This window comes from Corythoichthys intestinalis, chromosome 13, assembly GCF_030265065.1.
Source record: "Corythoichthys intestinalis isolate RoL2023-P3 chromosome 13, ASM3026506v1, whole genome shotgun sequence".
Lineage (NCBI taxonomy): Eukaryota > Metazoa > Chordata > Actinopteri > Syngnathiformes > Syngnathidae > Corythoichthys > Corythoichthys intestinalis.
Genome location: NC_080407.1, coordinates 27,421,085 through 27,427,969, shown reverse-complemented (window position 1 = coordinate 27,427,969; position 6,885 = coordinate 27,421,085).

Genomic DNA, 6,885 nt, shown 5'->3' with positions numbered 1-6,885 from the left:
ACATGACAAACCTCCCCTTTGCCATCGCTGGAAAGATGGATCAATAAGTGATGGGGCGAAATGGACATTGGAATTGATAGGAGTTGCAGGTAAGGCGGACCTGAGTTGAAAATGTCTTTTAAACTGAAACCAAACGTTTAAAGAACCACGTACAACCCCATTGTTTGTCCAATGATTTTAACTCAAAGAACTACACATTAAGGAGCCAAGAGAGATTGGCTCGCTGGAATATTTTTCCATGAGGACCCAAGGTGGAGGATCAGGCTCCGGGACATCAAGCCAGAATAGTAACATTTGAATGTTTGCGGCCCAGTAGTAGTAGCTGAAATTTGGTAGAGCAAGGCCCCCATGTTCTCTTTTTCTCCACAAACTCTCTCCTAATTCGAGGAGTGCTTCTGTTCCAGGTGAACGTTGACAGGTTTTTATCCAATTCTTTGAAATAGGCTTTAGAAATGAAAACTGGGATCATTTTAAACAAATTTGGGCAGTATATACATTTTTACTGAATTAATCCTGCCCACTAGGGACAGAGGCAACTTTGACGATCTCTTTACTTCTTGTTTAGCCTTATTTCAGGCATGCAAACTTGCCACCTTTCGGCAAAATTTCGCCATTTTGAAATCAAAATGGGTTATTGTTCTGAATCACGTAGATCCGAGGAGAAAAAAATGTGTGTGTGAGTGTGTGTGTGTGTGTGTGTGTGTGTGGGGACATGTCAACAAGCGAGTGAAACCGTTAACTTCAAAACCGTAGTCCATGCTCAAAACTACACTCTAGTCCTATGACCGAGACCTATCACCGCCACTCTCTTCCCTTGACAACAAATAACTGACAAGAGTGACAAGCACAGTTATCACCGATCAGCAATGAGGAGGCCGAACCTCTCTCCAACCCAGCTTCTTGCCCCGACCCGTATGAAATTGTGGCAAGGTAAGGGATTAATGTCAAAAATTGTTAACTTCTTAAAGCTAAATGTTGAGTGATGGCCTATATCAGGGTGACCATATTTTGATTTCCAAAAAAGAGGACACTTTGCCCAGCCTCGAGATACTTGAATTTTACTCGAAGTTCACTCAAAGATGCCTGTATCACTTTAATAAATTTAAAGTGTGCCTCCTCCATCTGGACAGAAAAATTCAGTTTTATTCAAAAAAAAAAAAAAAAAAAAAGCCCAATAGTATATATTATATACTATATGGAAATAAGTTTTTTTTTTTTTGCTCAACAGGCTTTATTTTTACTAAAACAAACAAACAAAAAAAAACCGCAAAAAAAAAAAACAACAAAAAATGACCAAAAAAATATCATGAAGACCCGTGGAAATATAGTGCAGTCAATACAGCCACACAGTAGGCTTGTGCCACATAAATATTTTTATAAATTATTATCATGACAATTGTCATTGAGAAATTGTTATTCCCACTCAATTTTTATTCTCATTCAATGTTCTATATTGCACGCAAACAATAACTAAAATAAACTGACAAACTATTAAACCGGCATGTTTCCAAACGCAGCAGTTCAAAACTACGTTTCCCATAATGCGTAGTGCGGCTTAGTTAGCTCACTGATAGCTACCCTATTAGCGAGTACCGGGAGACGAGGCAAAATCAAACTTTGCTATATAAGTTCACAATCATCTGTTGCACAACGATGCGACACCAAACGTGATTTTACAGATCACGCTAGTACAAAACTCCGACAGAAGTCAACCGTTGTTATTATATACGTATTTATTGTAAAAAACTTAACAACTGTGCAGGCGCTCCCACTTAGAATATAATACTAACATTCAACCAAATACACGACTGCAAAACAATTGATACAAGACTAATACAACATACTGCATCTCTTTGTACCCATATATTGTATAATATATAACAGAAGACACATGAGCGACATTAACAGAAGATAAACTTACAGAAAGGTGTACGGAGCACTATAAACGTCTCTTACAACTACTCCTTATTGTAGTCTGTAACTGCCTGTTTTCTTGCCAAACCGTCAACCCAGTAGATGGCGGTAATGCCCCATAATACAAGGGGTAAACTGTACTCCTTCTCCCGCCCCTACTAGTAGGAGCCACGACGACGCAGGCAAGCGCTGCCCCCCAGCGGCCGGAGGGATTCTCTTCAAATTGGTCCCGTGGAAGATAGTAAAAACCGGACATTTTCATGAATTTATAAAACCCGGCCGAATGACGAGGACACGACGTGAAAGGTGGACATGTCCGGGCAAAAGAGGACGTTTGGTCACCCTAGCCTATAATAGTCTTCATAAATCATTCAATCGTGTAGTTCGATCAATTCCTGCGCTTGTAATGTTGTCTATAACACAAGTATTCGCTTAATTTCTTGATAACTGACTTCAGATAGTCCTCGATATTTCACCGCCACGTAGAACGCAGTTACTCGAGGTAGCGCTAACTACGGAGATGCTAACTAGCGCCTTTCACACAGGGCTTTGCTAGTAAAGTTAGCGAACATCAGTTGGGATCTGAATTGACGCCAGTTGGCGTTGTGACGAGTTATTTAAGGCCCCTTTGTAAAGCGCTTGTTAGCGATTAAAAAAAAAAAAAAAAAAATCATTAGCAATGAGGTAACTAGAGTGATGAACTAGTGCCTTCCATACAAGTCATGTTCAGGGCTTTGCTAGTAAAGTTCTGAATGGTCACCAGTTATTTTTGACAACAAGTTATTTAAGGCCCCTCTATGCTCTCCGATAATTACAGAAAGGGAAGAGTTTTGCCTTGTTATGGAGGTCGTTTCATTTGTTTAGCCATCGAGAGTTTATCAAACCGGAGAGCTCCGCTACAGGTCGCATTTGAAAGTACCCCCATTCCCGCGCTGTTCGTACACACACCCCTTCATAAAACAGCCTACAAGTGTACTTCTGTTTATCCAGTATGATGCCCTATCAATCAAAGTGAAGGACCATGGGACTAATTGCTTTGGTTGAATGTAAATAAAGTTATGATCACTACAGTTAATGCTTTTGAAGACTTGTAATTTTTTAAATTCTATCTATCTAACACATAATAGTTAAGTGAATGGAATTCATACTGTACCTGTAAATTCATATTTTATGCTGTACAGCTGTTCTCTGCTTAATGCAAATGGGACATACTGTATATTTTATAATTTAAATTTTGTATAATTTGCTACTCAATGCGTCTTATATGTTCTCATTTTAGGATGAGAGATTTAGACTTGTATATGTTAAATTATTATGTACTGTGTTTAATCCAAGAAGTCTCTGGTTGCACTATGAAATGCACTTTTCTGTGCATGCCGTGCGTCCATGTTACTTTGTCACCTTTTTCACCCCTAACCAGTTTGCATGCCTGTTATTTAGTGCTTTGGTGAAATTTCTCTCAAATAAGCTATTATAGTTGTAAGTAATCTCCATGCCTAAGTAAATAGGAAGCCTTGGAAGTTCAACTGTTGTGCTTTTTCATTAATTGGAAATAGTACGCTTTTAAACAGATTGAATTTATAGCCTGACAACAGTCTGTATTTAGTGATAACCGCAAGGGCCACGGGGATAGTGTTGTGTGGGTCAGAAAGAAAGAGGAGGAGATCGTCTGCATATAGGGATAGTAACTAATCAATTAGTATTGTGAGGCTACCGTTTGATTGACATTATTATACTGGAAATAGAAAAGAGTTTTTTGTTCAGGCTAGATTTTCTACAGAAGAAAAAAATGCTAAAAAACGCTCATCTCCACCTCATCCGCGATGGGAGGACCCCAAATGGGCACTGAATTGAAGCATATTATTGAGACGTCACGTACTTTGAAGGTTCAAGAAAAATGTGTGGAGAGAAAAGAGCAGGGATGCCACATCGTGATCGTCCACCTCCATTGTTTACGATGCTGTCATGCCGCAGTAAAAACAGCAACGGCATGACGTCCCTTGCTGAGTATCCGAATGTTGTACGGTGACAGCAGTCCATATTAGGCGGCGGGGGCCCTGCGGCTAATGGCAATTATCAGTACGACATATTGACAAGCTCAGCTGACAACAACGTTCAAGTCGGAGTGTCTTGCACAACAATAATTTCAACAACATGCTCTATTACCTTGATACTGTTGTTTCTTTTCTTCTCTGATTTTCTTCTTCTTTCGTTTCTCTGGATAAATTCTCTTCGACATATTCGTGCATCTATTTTCCAATCAAGTTTGAGCACCAATCATCGCAAAGCAAGTTCATCGTCACTCCCCAGGTTGCCAGATTGTAATGAAAAGAAAATGGATTTATGCATAGATAAACGGCAATGCACGCCACACTATTCACGATGCTCTATTAACAACATATAAAATGCGCTTCCCAGATTGGGGGCCCTGTAGTGGTGGCCCTAAGCAGCTGCATAGTCTGCGTATAGGCTGGGCCAGCCATGCTTCTGCGATTTGTATTGACATGTAATTTAGATGTTTAATAATGAATACATAGACCATTAAATACTATTGTATTCTTTGAAATAAAAAATAATACCGCCAGACGGCAGTGCTGAACGCACTGAATGATTCCTGTGAAGAACTACATCTCCCACGATCCTTATAGGAGAAATGATAACACTACGATCCCACTGTTGATTATTTCCCTTATCATGTCAAAATACAGATTTAGTTGTACAAGAGAAATAATTTTATTTTGAAAGGGAAGTTGTAATTTGGGCTGTTTTTGTTTTCTATTATTAAAATAGGCGGGTTTTACTGTGTGATTGGGCTGGAGAGAGACTGCCTTTCCCATCATTCAATTCTGGTCAGAAATGAAAAAGACTTGCCAAGATTTGGCAAGACCGTTTTTTTTTTTCTAAGGCACGTATTGTTTTTCCTCTATTTCAGTCACTTAACTAAATCGAAGACTCGACGACGTGTCCAGCGTTAGCCACATTACGGACATCAGTCTTCAAGTCTGAGCACCCGTTGAAGTTTTGTCGCCTACTTTAGCCTAGCCTAGCTTGCCAACCGCTAACAAAGCTGCAAGGCACGTCGTCAAGCGGTCAGAAATCAAGTGAGAAATATGCTAGCGAGAACTACACTGGCTGGAAAAAAGTTCCAAGAGGAACTTTGTGGAGTAAAAGAGGAGCCCCCACGTCACCAAGATTAGACTGTGCAAAATAATGCAGGCAAAGGTTGTTCTCCGCAGACTAGGAGGTTGGTTCACTTTCGATGATATTTATACTTCACACCAGTGTTCCCCAAGCTTTTTGCGCTCCGGACCAGTCTGATGTGGGCTTTATTGTCCTGGACCGGCAATGTGTGGCAGAAAATGACAGTAAATACAGACAAGTTTCCTGAGCGAAATATGGGCACCGCCATCTTGGAAAATGTCTGCCTCGTTCTGCCGGTCCGGTTGACGTTAGCAGTGTATTGACGATGATAAGACTATGAAATCAAGCCAGAGCAACCCATGGAATCTTCAAAAATTGATTCAGCATGACCTAGATGACACATAGATGAGATTGGATGATAGTTCGTATCACTTCGTTGATCATTCGTGGACAAAATTATAACAACCTGTTAGCCTGTGTTGACGTGAGGTATAGATTGATACTACGGCCACTAGAGTGACCAAAATGAGGTGGACTTACAAATTATATTACATTTGCCACATGCAGAAGGGCTGACACAGACTTTTTCATTACAAGGAAATGCTACAAGGTTATGTACAGTGGGGAGAACAAGTATTTGATACACTGCCGATTTTACTGGTTTTCCCACTTGCAAAGCATGTAGAGGTCTGTAATTTGTATCATAAGTTCTCTTCAACTGTGAGGGATGGAATCTAATTAAAAAAAAAAAACAGAAAATCACATTAAATAATAACAAATAATAAATTTGCATTTAATTGCATGAAATAAGTATTTGATATATCACAAAAATCAAACTTAATATTTGGTACAGAAACCTTTGTTTGCTATTACAGATACCAAACGTTTCCTGTCGTCCTTGACAAGGTTTGCATACACTGCAGCAGGGATTTTGGCCCACTCCTCCATGCAGATCTTCTCCAGAGCCTTCAGGTTTCGGCGCTGCTGCCGGGCAACACGGACTTTCAGCTCCCTCCATAGATTTTCTATCGGGTTCAGATCTGGTGACTAACTAGGCCACTCCAGGACTTTAAGATGCTTCTTACGGAGCCACTCTTTAGTTGCCTTGGCTGTGTGCTTTGGGTCGTTGTCATGCTGGAAGACCCAGCCACGACCCATCTTCAGGGCTCTCACTGAAGGAAGGAGTTTGTCAAGATCTGGCGATACATAGCCCCATCCATCCTCCCCTCAATACGGTGCAGTTGTCCTGTACCCTTGGAAGAGAAGCAGCCCCAAAAAATGATGTTCCCTCCTCCATGTTTCACGGTTCTGATGATGTTCTTGGGGTTGTACTCGTCCTTCTTTTCCCTCCAAACACGACGAGCCGAGTTTAGACCAAAAGGTTCAATTTTGGTCTCATCCGACCACATGACCTTCTCCCATTGCTCCTCTGGATCATCAAACTTCAGAAGTGTCTGGACATGCACTGGCTTCAGCAGCGGGACCTTGTGTGCGCTGTAGGATTTTAATCCACGACGGCGTAATGTGTTTCCGATGATTTCTTCGAGACTGTGGTTCCAGCTCTCTTCAGGTCATTGACAAGATCCTGCCGTGTAGTTCTGGGCTGATCCCTTACCCTCCTAATGATCCGTGATGCCCCACGAGGTGAGATCTTGCATGGAGCCCCAGAACGAGGCAGATTGACCGTCAACTTGAACTTCTTCCATTTTCTAATAATCGCTCCAACAGTTGTTACCTTCTCACCAAGCTGCTTGCTTATTTTCCTGTAGCCCATCCCAGCCTTGTGCAGGTCTATTATTTTATCCCTGATGTCCTTACACTCCTCTTTGG